This window comes from Physeter macrocephalus, chromosome 7 (assembly GCF_002837175.3).
Source record: "Physeter macrocephalus isolate SW-GA chromosome 7, ASM283717v5, whole genome shotgun sequence".
Taxonomy (NCBI): domain Eukaryota; kingdom Metazoa; phylum Chordata; class Mammalia; order Artiodactyla; family Physeteridae; genus Physeter; species Physeter macrocephalus.
The window spans coordinates 2,076,231-2,088,572 of NC_041220.1; positions in this window are offsets into that span (position 1 = coordinate 2,076,231).

The window sequence follows — 12,342 nt, forward strand, 5'->3', positions numbered from 1 at the left end:
ACTTCAATCTTGAATGTCATTGTCAATCAAACTATACATAAAGTGTAAAGGTGCAATAAAGACAATTTTAGACAAGTGACCTCTCAAAAAATTAGCTTTCCCATGTACTGACCTGAAAGCAGGTACCGGATGATTTGCTCTTAAAGTGATTTCAATAGTCAAAACCAAGAGGGACCCACCAAGTAGGATCTCCAACATATGAGACATGTGATGGAAACAGCAGAATGACAGTAAAGGGAGATTCTAGGGGAACAAATACAAACCAGGTGCTGGGGGGATTGTTTTGTCCCATCCAGCCTATCCACAGTGATGCTCTCTACTAGAAATGCCTGAGGGCGCCCACCTGTGCCGGCCGGGAGGTCCTACTGACATTTCTCTTTGGAGTCAATGTTGTGCTGGACGGTCTGTTTCTTATCAGGACTGCAGACTCACCACAGCTACAAATATCAGGGAACTTTGGGCAAAAAACAAAACAAAACAAAAGCAAGCCTTATTATTTACAAAGTCTGGAGGGTACATGGCACGCCTGGGGCCACACAGGGAGACTGCCGGAAGAGACAGTGAGAAAGAAAGAGAGGGGCTAGGTTCTACTTTTATTGGGGTGGAGGATAGGAGGATAAGGTTTCCTGGGTTCACTCTTTATTGGTGAATTGAAAACATAAGAGGGGGAAATTAAAGCATGGGGAAAGAAAAACCAGAAGTCAAATAGTCAGTTATCTAAGTCAAATGGAGATCTCTAAAATAAGGAAACTTTGTCGGGGTGGCCTGGATCTTTCTCTAGCAGTGTAGCCGTCAATGTGCTTTGGGGTCTTTGAAGTGAATACCTCAGCAATCAAAAGCTTAATATTGGGCACTTTCATTATAATAAGAAAAGGCCACCTGTCAGGCTCCTGTACTCAGGGGATGCGATGAGGATGCGGAAGGACTGGGCACATGTGAGAACTGAGGTATGGAATGATTAATATACATTGATACAGAAAAGAAACTGGAAGTGAAAATGACAGGAGCCACTGAAGCAAACATTTAAATTAAACAATTAGAATTATTTTTGATAAAATTGTGTGTGTGAGTGTGTGTGTGGTTGTTAGAGAGGTGTGTTTATGGTTCAAGTTAGAGTTTCAGGGTATTTCATTTTGGGTTTTGAGATGATCAGCAAGGTATCAGATCATCACATCTTCATTACCGGTCGTTGATTTCCCACAGAAAAGTAATCACTTAACACGGGTGTTTGATTTCTCTGCTCTGTTTCCGTCAAGCATACATTTTCCTTTGTCTACACGTGCATCTTCTTTACGTTCCCATTGATTGTTCGTCCCCTCCAGACAATCTTCCATATCTACTGCGTGACTAAAACTGCTCTAAGAACGTAAATAAATTCACTGTTGCTAAATATAGCAGGCACTTTTAAATCCCCATCTGACTTAACGTTGCAGAAACAAGGCGGCTGGCGGTTTATCACATGCTCTCTAAGCGAGGACATCCCCTGCCCTGGCCAGTCTACGCAGAGTTGAATCAGGGGTCACTCCGTTCTACGGAAAGACACGTAGCCAAGATCTGACTCATCAGAGGACATAATTATAATGTCCTGAGCATCAGCCATTGGTCCATGGGTTAGCACATGACCTGACACATGGCATCAGCACGAATTCTAAGACTTTTGATTTAGAGACCAGGCAGGAGTCACTCCCTTTTCTGTGGACTTAGGGAAAGGAGAGTGTCAACCTGGAGAATGTATTAAATAGTAAAGGGCAAATGCTTCAATAAGACCTTTGTGAAAGGATTTCAATATAAAATGGAATGAAAGGATGTGAAATGGAGAATCTCACGCATGTGCTCTCAGAAGGATGGAATTTAAGGACTAAGAGACTGGTTTTCTGTAAATGCCTGATTCACAGAAGGGTGAGATTTATCTCCTGACCCATGAACATCTGCCAAGAATGTCTCCCCATCCTCAAGCCGATGAATTTCCTGCGTGGATTCTGGCTGGACCACCCCCCTCCCCCACTTAAACTCCTTGTCCATAAATACAGCCCACCTCACAGCTCCACGGAGTTGCCTGTCGTTTGCTCCAGCATCCTTTTCCCAAATTATGATTCTTCTGCTATTCCTGAATAAACTCAAGTTCAGGTCATTCATTTACCTCCTTATTGAGTTTGACACCTTTGTTAACTTGCCTTCTGGCTTTTGCCTCCCTCTTCAAACTTACTGCTTTGTGTACCATGCTACCATGGGGGGACAGAGCTGAAATTAAGAAAGGGACTAAATTCTGGTTTTCGCTTTGCATTGTTTTGAGATTTTTAAGCCCCTAGCTATCGCCACACTTGAAACGATCATACACATATTTTCAGATAAATCTCCCATTTTCTTCAATTACTGTTTTTGTCAGTAACAAATGAAAATTTCCTCCATATTGTAACCATTCCTCACATTTGAGAGGTAGCATCGCTAAGTACATAGGTATGAGAATTGCAAAGCCAGGCTTCCTGCGTGACTTCGGGTAAGATGATTCACATCTTGAAGCTCGGTCACACCATATGTAAAGCAGTGGGAATAGTGAAACTAACCTCACAGGATTCTGTGAGGATTAAATAAGATAATGCCTATGAAGTTCATAAAAGCAGGCGTGGAACATAGTAAATAAAACATTTTGGCTAACATTGTGTGGTCATTACGATCACCGTTGTTTTTCCATCCTGCTTCAAACACTCTCTTCATTTTACCATTTTTGTGCCACATTCAGGTGGTTTTCCTAGGACCTGATTGCTTTTTCTCAGCTCCTATAGGGTTTATTCTACTTGATCTGAAATTACATGGTGATACTTCTCAGGTTCAGATCACTATCTTCCCTTCTCATCACTCTACCCTTCCTTCCTAGGTAACCTCATTTATCCCCATAACATAGAATATGACTCACCCCATATACATGCACACTGCCAACACCACTCTATTGAGGGCTAGACTCATCTATTTATATCTACTCCAAGGAGCTTATATGTGCATCTCACAGCGAGCAGGAGATTTTCCCATCCTATCACTTTCATGATCTCTTTCATCCTCACCTGTTTACCCGGAAGGGCTCCACATCTCAACAAAATGGTAATTCAGGTAGAATTCCTTGAGCAATTCTTTAGATCAAAAGCCCAAGAACCATTATTGACACCTTTCTTTCTCCTACCCTGCATCCAATCAGTTGCTAAGTGCTGTCCATTCTTCCTCTATTTGTGTGTGTATTTCATTCTTTCTATCTCTGCTTCTGACTAGATCTCTTATAACTGTACTTCACTCCTCCGATTTTGCCTCTGTCTCTATCTTGTTTGTTTTCCACATAGAGGACAGAATGGTCTTTCAAAAATAAAAAGTGGATATAGGTCATTCTTCTGCTGGAAAGCTGTCGGTTGCATGTCATTTTCCTTAGATTGTACACTCCAATCTTTACTTTGATCTATACTCTGGTTTCCCACATTGACTTGCTTTCCATTTCTTGATCAGATTCTTTGCCTACCTGAGAGATGCTTGTGAGCCATTTCTTCTGCTTGCAAGATTCTTCCTGGCCTAGTCGTGTTTACTCATATCCCCTGAGTACTTCTTTAATGTCACAATGTATTTTGTAACTTTCCAGTGTCTATTGCAAAGCTTAGGACTCAATGGGGCTCAAAATATGTTTTCAAATGATGAATGGCACTTATGTAATGACTCTTTGCTGCTTATTATGACAAATAAAAATGGGCAGCAAACAAATTACTGAGACTGGTGGTTAAGGTACACTTCTACTAGAAGGTTAAGACGGTTTCTTTTGCGTAACTTTGTTTTTTCAACTTGACTGGGCCACAGGGTACGCAGATATCGGGTCAAACAGTATTCTGGATGTTTCTGTGAAGGTATTTTTTAAGGTGATTAACATTTAAATTGATAGACTGAGTAAAGCAGATTTCTATTCCTAATGGGGGTGGACCTCATCTGATGGAACAAAAGGCTGACCCTCGCCTGAGTAAGAGAATTCTTTCCTGCCTGTCTTCAAACTGAGACATTGGCATTTTTTCTACATTCAGACTCAAACTAAGACAGCATCTCTTATTGGGTCTTGAGCCTGCCAGCCTTCCAATGGGAACTACACCATGTGCTCTGATAAGTCTCAGGCCTGTGGACTTGGAGTGGAACTAAACCACTGGCTATCGTGGGTCTCCAGCTTTGCTAACTGACCTTGCAGACCTTGAGAATTTCCCATCTCCATAGTCACATGAGCCAATTCCTTGTAATACATTTCTCTCTTTCTAGATGGATAGATGGAGATGGAGGCGGGGCTAGGGGTGGAGATATATCCACCCATTGGTTGTGTTTCTCTGGAGAATTCTGATTAATACAGAGGCATTATGTGACTACAGCCAAAGTGACTTTTTGATTAATTAAGAATGTCTTTGAAGAGGTGAATCTCAGCCACATGGCACTGCTTTAGAATGTGAGTATTCTGAATTAGCACGATCCATCCCCCAAATGCAACTGTATTCTCTGCTGTGGTCTGCACAGTGGCTGTGGTATAATGAGCATATCATCAAATGTAATCTAAATGAATATTTTAAAAGACTAACCCTATTAAATATATAATACTTCCTACGCGTATTTAAGCAGAATGTATAAATAAATATTTCTGTACATTATTTAAGAAATAGTTTCCTCAAAAAACTGTCAGTCGATGTGAGAAAAAATATATATATCCAAACAGAAAACGTACAAAAATCAATTCCAAGTCAATCATAGATTTGAAAATCAAAAAGCAAGCCTAAAAAATTTGTACAAGAAAAATGGTAAACTGTATTTGTGACAGCATAATTAGATTAAATGTTCTTAAAAAGACAAAAACATCTGAGAGGAAAAGATAAATTTACTCATAGTACATTTTAAAACATCTATATAGAAAGAATTTCCTGTAATTCAGGCAAATAGAATAGCTGGTACCAGAACATCTTTTTTGTCAAAAACAATTAGTAAGATGGGACAAAATAGCAGAAAATTGTCTGAAGGTATTGAAAAAATAAAAGAAATGTCGAAGAGTATTCCTTTTTTTAATAGTATTTTTTAAAATTAATTAATTAATTAATTTATTTATTTTTGGCTGTGTTGGGTCTTCATTGCTGCTCGCGGGCTTCTCATTGCTGTGGCTTCTCTCGTTGCAGAGCATGGGCTCTAGGTACATGGGCTCCAGTAGTTGTGGCATGCAGGCTCAGTAGTTGTGGCGCACGGGCTTAGTTGCTCCGTGGCCTGTGGGACCTTCCCGGACCAGGGCTTGAACCCATGTCCCCTGCACTGGCAGGCAGATTCTTAACCACTGCATCACCAGGGAAGTCCCAAGAGTACTATTCTTGAGAAAAGAGAAGCAGCGGAGGTAAAATCCACATAAGCCCTCTCTTTTCCTTGAGGCCATTTCCACGTTCTTCCTGTAGGAGTTTAGAACCCGAGAAGCCTGTGTTCTCACTGGGCAGGGAAGACAGAGGTCAGAGAACCAGGAGGCAAAGCCACTGCGGAGTGAGGGGCAAGGTACAGGACACAAGGGGACTGCACAGATGGGACCCCCAAGATCTGGATCCAAGACATGACACCTCAAGTCATTGCCTGACTCCTTAGCTGCCCTATCAGTAAGCACTACAGCCACATATCCATAAAAACCCTGGTAGCTACAGCTACTATCAATAAAAACTACAACTGCTGAATCTCACAGACCATACAGTGGAAGAAGATAGACATAGACTAGCACATGGTATGGTTCCAGTTATATGAAATTGAAGGACAGAGAAATGTAATCCATAGTGATACTACCCTGAGGTTTAAATGAATGACATGGACTAGCATATGTCAACATGACTTATTCTAAAAACACATAAAGAAAACAAGTTGTTCAAAAAATATATATAATATGATAGTATTCAGTTAAAACCTAAAAATCTCAAAAGAATGCTTTATTGAGCTTATGAATTTATACACACGAAATCTGAAGCTACTATTTCGCAAAATTTGGCAGAGGATACATTATTTCATGTTATTCTTTATGCTGAAAATATTTATTTTTTAAAAAGAAGGTCTATGTGCTTTCCTTTAAACATTTTTATCCTGAAAATAAGGTCACCAGTTGAAAAGTTGCTACGATAGAAGCATAACCTCAGGTCAAAAGAACTGTGTGCTTTTGACAGGATTATTACTTTAAAAATGTATTTCTCAGAAGGATGTCTTAATTTATTATGTGTGGTTTAGATTTACTACTGAAAACTATATCATCCAAAAAAGTTCATTTTATGGGTTCAGACATCATTTCATACTAAGAATATTTAATAATGAAAACTCTTGACTATTTAAGCATGGATGTGAAAGTCTTACATAAAACTAGTAGTGTCTATCTAACCTAATTTCTTCCTCAAAAAGTATACAGTTTAATAAAAAAAAGAGAAATCAATAACTTTGGCAGCATAATTACTTACACTTCCAAATCCAAATTTCCCAGTTGCCCAAAAACAAAAATGGTTAAATAGCTCATCATATGAAAAAATATATATGGGCACTTAGAAATTATCTAAATTAATTTTTCATCTATATGGGACCTAAATTCAATGACAGGATGTTTGTACATTTAGCATATACCAATGTTTGCAGTTTCAATGTTGACTATCTGACATGCCTTCAAGCCCCCAAAGAGAACTTATTTCAGTTTAAGAGAACAAATATATTTTTAAAATATAATAAAACATTAAAAATAGTTAATAAATATTTTCACATTGCTCGCAGAAAGAATAAAAAGACAATTATTATACTAGGAGGTAGGTAATCAACCCTTATTACCATAAAGAGCTCCGAATGCTGACAGTGAAAGGGACAGAGAAGAATGTGGCTCAAATTCTTTTTTTTTTTTTTTTAATTTAGATCTATGGCCTTTTTTCTTTTTTTTTTTTGGCTGTGTTGGGTCTTAGTTGCGTCAGGCAGGATCTTTTGCTGCAGCACGTGGGCTCTTTGTTGCTGCACGGGGGACTTCTCTCTAGTTGTGGCGCGTGGGATCAGTTGCCCTGCGGCATGTGGGATCTTAGTTTCCCGACCGGGATCGAACCTGCGTCCCCTGCATCGGAAGGAGGATTCTTAACCACTGGACCACCAGGGAAGCCCCCATGTCTCGAATTCTGGGGCCCACTAGGATATTTTTTGATGTTCCCACACCACGTTATCGTAGTGATTGGTCAATTGCATTCAATCTTAGCCCAGGAAGAGCAAGATGATAAATGCCAAAAAAGCCTTGTTTTGAGGTATAGGTCAATCAATCAGGGAAACGTCAGCCCAGGTGACGTGTTGCCCAAACGTGAGGAAAATATAGCATGAGTGGTGATAGAAGAAGGAAATAGGGAATATTGGGTTTGACCTTGGAACTAGCTAAGTAACAAGGACAAGAGCTTGTTCCGCTAACCCTCCTGCATCAAGTGTGAAAGACTGACTGATGCATGTTGTGAGTGGGTCCAAGTGAAGCAAGGATGGACCATGTGGATATTCCCTTTGTACCAACTCACATCCTCTGGTTCCAGCCATGCCATGGTGAACAGTTCTGAGAAGCTGCCACTTCCTTCACATTCGTGGTGGCCAAAGTGAAGTGTGCACCATACATGAGCACAGGTACTTCGCTGCAGAGGGATTGGACATGGGGCAAAGTCAGCTGACCTTCATGCAAACACCACACGAGTGCAGGGAGTGTATGCCCTTAAGGCCAAATCTCAAGGAATGGGAGAAGAGAGCTAGCGCATAAACCCTCAACTTGGTGCCTCAGGCAGACACGGCTCCTCGTGAGGTCCTGGTGGAGCCCACAGTGGTCCACAGCTCAGCGATGCATCTTTATGCTGGCTTCCCCCTCCTTGTTCCGTTCTCCTCATTCCTTACTCTTGCTTCCTAAGTTTGCCTCCTTCATAAACTGTGTGCATGCAAGTCTGTGTCTCAGGTTGTGCTTTCTGGAGGTTTCCATGCCATACAAGCAAGAAACTTGACTTCTCTGGGACCGTTTGTCTTCATCCAGTGATAACACCCATCTCAGCTGATAAGTCATAGGATGAAAGTGTTACCAGTTACAAATTACTTAGATCAGTGCCTGGAACATAATAAACATTTTGTATGTGGTTAACAGTTAAAGAGTGGTGAGGATAAAGTTTTAAAAGTTTAGGCAGGATGGCCTCATAGAATATATATATTTTCTATATATTCTAATAAAGATTCTCTATATAGTCTAATAAAGATTCTCTATATATTCTAATAAAGATTCTCTATATATTCTAATATTATATTATATAGAGAATATACATTATGTTCTAGAATATATACTAGGTATGATATAAATACAGAATATATATAAGAAATATAATTTTGTAGAACCATATATCATTTTCTTATTTGTACTGCCTTCAATTCCCAAACTTTTCCCACATTTATGACACAAGAATTAATTTTATATTTTGACTCTACTCACATAGTGTATTTATGATGATAATGTAAGACCCCAGAAAATATTACATGATGAAAACTGTCCACTAGGAATAATGATAGATTATATAATATAATAGATATTATAATGTCATAATAATAAGAGAATGCCCAAGTGAACAAGTTAAAGGTGCTCCTGATAACAAAATCTGAGCAGTATTTACTAAACACAATCAAGGCAAAGACTTTAAAAATAAAGTTTTCTGGTTACCATTATAGGTAGATAGATAGATACATACATACATAAATAGATACCTAAATAGATACAGTCCCCCTTCCTTAGGCTGTGTAGAAAGTGGAGAAAGGAAGGAGACATCAGTATAGTTTCCTATGAATCCCGATTCTAACAGCCCATTTCCTGAGGGAATAGGGGAGTAACACACCTGCGACATTTCCCTTAAGGCCACTGATAAGCATCCTGCATCCACCTTCCTCTGTGGAAGAAGAGCTGATTCACATGAATATACAATCGTCTCTCGGAGTCCCAGGGGGACTGGTTCGAGGATCTCGGCAGATACCAAAATCCGTGGATGCTCAAGTCTCTTATGTAAAACGGCATAGTATTTGCATATAATTTATGCATATCTTCCTGTATACTTTGAATCATCTCTAGATTACTTATAATACCTAATACAATGTAAATGGTATGTGACTAGTTGCCAGCGTGCAACCAATTCAAGTTTTGCTTTTCGCAAATTTCTGGAACTTTTTTCCAAATATTTCAATCCCTGCCTGAATGAATTTACGGATGCAGGACCTGTGGATTTGAACAGCAGTAATAATACCTATCTCATCTGATTAAGGATTAAGTGAGCTATCAATTGTAAACTACTTAGAACAGTGCCTGGCACATAATGAGCATTTTGTATATTGTTAACAATTAAAGAGCAAGTGAGGACTAAGTTTTAAAAGATTAGACAGGATGGACTCAGATATATATATATATATATATGGAATAAGAAATAAAAATTTCCAGAACAATAATACAGTTCTGAATATCCTTTTAAGTATCCTCTAACCTTAACACAAGAAAAAAACTCCCAGGAACTATTGAATTATTCTTTTCTAATATGCCCTTTCTTTAAATATTCCATAAAATTGCTCTCCTAAAACCTCTTTTTCCTCAAAAGTATAATGAAATGTATATTTTTATTGTGAAGGAAAATAGTTTCATGCTAAATTATATAAATAGGCAAAATATATTTTATCATACTTTTAGACAAAAAGAACGTTTAATAAAGTTTCAGTGTCTGTGTGTAAGGGATTGGTTGACTATGGGGGTGAAGGCTAGATAACAACAACGACAAAAGCTCCCAAAGTCTTTTTCCTCAGTACTTTGGACACTTAAAACTATTATTAAAATACATTTCTTCCATTTTCAAACTTTTTTTTTCAATCATGTTTGGCTGTCACCCAGAGACATGAATTGCCCCTCTATGTATGCCTTATAGTATATTAAAAAACTACGGTTGAGGGCTTCCCTGGTGGCGCAGTGGTTGGGCGTCCGCCTGCCGATGCAGGGGACGCGGGTTCGCGCCCCGGTCCGGGAGGATCCCGCGTGCCGCCGAGCGGCTGGGCCCGTGAGCCGGGGAGGATCCCACGTGCCGCGGAGCGGCTGGGCCCGTGAGCCGTGGCCGCTGAGCCTGCGCGTCCGGAGCCTGTGCTCCGCAACGGGAGAGGCCACAGCAGTGAGAGGCCCGCGTACCGCAAAACAACAACAAAAAAAACTACGGTTGAAACATTTCACAAAATGGAACGATGTTACAGAGATTTTATCAATAAATAGATTTGGTGAAAAGAACTAAAGGATTCATCTAAGTACAAAGAAAGTCACTTGAGAATCATTCTTGCTGCTTAATTGCCCTCAGGGTAAAAGGCTGACCCTCCTCCATCATAGTTTTGGAGCGAGAATTGTTGTTATTCTCAACTATGTAGTCATTTTTCAGAGAACAACGTTGAACACATTTGCTCTGGATCCATTATTCAACCCCCCTCCACTACATCAATCTATTGCTTTGCAGAGAAAGAGAAGGAATGTATAATAAATGAGAAGTTTATTTTATAGCACTTGTCAACCTGACACTTTTTTTTTTTTTTAACACCTGCAAGGAACTTTTGTTTAGACGAAATTATGTTTTTCTCTTACGGAATCAACATTTCTTAGTGAATCAAAAGAAGATGCAGATTGCAAAGAATACAGTGAAGGTGTCTAATCGTGTCTGAAGGTGTCTAATCTGAAGGTAAACATGAGCGCTATGGCTGGACACCATTCCATGCTGGAATATGGACAATTTTCTTTTACTGTTTACTTTAAATTTTAGAGTTTGGTTCACTTGACCTTAAGTGATACTGCAAATAAAATGTGAAGTAGAAACAGATTCCAGATGCCCAAAGATCATTCTTTCTAAACTGCCTGCATCTTTTTTACATATTTACCTAGATGATTTTATCTCTGTATTAGTCAGATTAATAAATGAAAGAAGGTGCTTGATTTACTGAAAAGCTTAGTGTGTCTTTCTGTCTCAGATGAGGTCTTAATAATTAATCTCTCCCAATTTTAAAGGGGAAGATATTCCCATTTCCTTATCATTGCCTTCAGTTCTCACCTCGTTTATATCTCAGGATGCCAAAGAATATTTCTTACCAAACTCCCATCAATCTCAGAGCTTCTGCCTTTGTGGAATATATTACCCTGGTGACAGGACTGAAAAGATTAACAAAAGAACATGCACGCACAAAGCTAACTCTCCTTGTTTCTGTAGCTCAGTAGCTCTCTGCGGGGTCCGGTGAAGCCACAGAATTCTACTAGAGAGGTTATAAAAGGAATATAGATGCCATTCCTGCCATCACTGAGTTTATGTACAAAAGACTTAAGAAATACCGTGGAGGGTAAGAAAGACCAAGGAGAGAACTCAAATCAGAATTATTGCTCCCAATGCTTTAATGAAAGGAAGTTAGAACAACAAATCATAAAAGAGGAGAATTCCGAGTGGTAACCAAGAAGAAAAGGACACCACCTCATTTCAGTAAAAAAATAAAGATTTCGGTACCCTAACCCAGCCTCCATACTATGCCCAAAATACACAGTCATACACACACACACACACACACATCACTCTCAGAATTAATACCAAGAAAGCAGATGAGTGACTGAGTGACAATTGTGAGAATTCCACACTCGAATTTGGCAAAAAGTGGATGAAGAAAACAGGTAGCACTCTGGGCAAAAGCAAAAAAAAAAAAAAAGAGAGAAAGAGAGACAGAGAAAGACAGAGAGAAAGTGTAGGAGCTTTTACATAACAGGTAGGGTTTCAGCAGAAGCACAAAGTATCAAATTTTGACACTTCTCAGGGCCTCTGCAGAAATGTTGTAATGACTAGATGCCCAAAGTTAATCTCCTCATAAAAATAGGTGTCTTAAATGCTGGTAGAGGATATTTGCCAGAATCTTAGAAGAAAGAATAGAAGACCCAACGGAAATTCTCCCACGTACGCAGACTGCACACACAGGATAAAACATGCCTCTACCTGGAGCTCAGAAGGAAGACAGACAGTTCCAGTTACGTAAGTGGGGAGTTACTTGATGTAAAGGAAAATTGCTTTCAAGACCGAGTAATTGGAAGGCCTGGCTCCCTTGAACATGAGCAAGTGACAAGTAGCATAGTACAGCATTGCGGTACAGGTAATAAAGGCAATAGCTCATAAGAAAGAAAGGAGGGAAGAATTTATGACAAAGATTAATGAAAGAAGAAAGCAAGCCGTGTAGTACACAAAAAGAAAGCAATAGAATAGGGAGCTTATTTTGGAAGAAAACATGATGGAATGATCAGAAGAAATAAAAAGACAA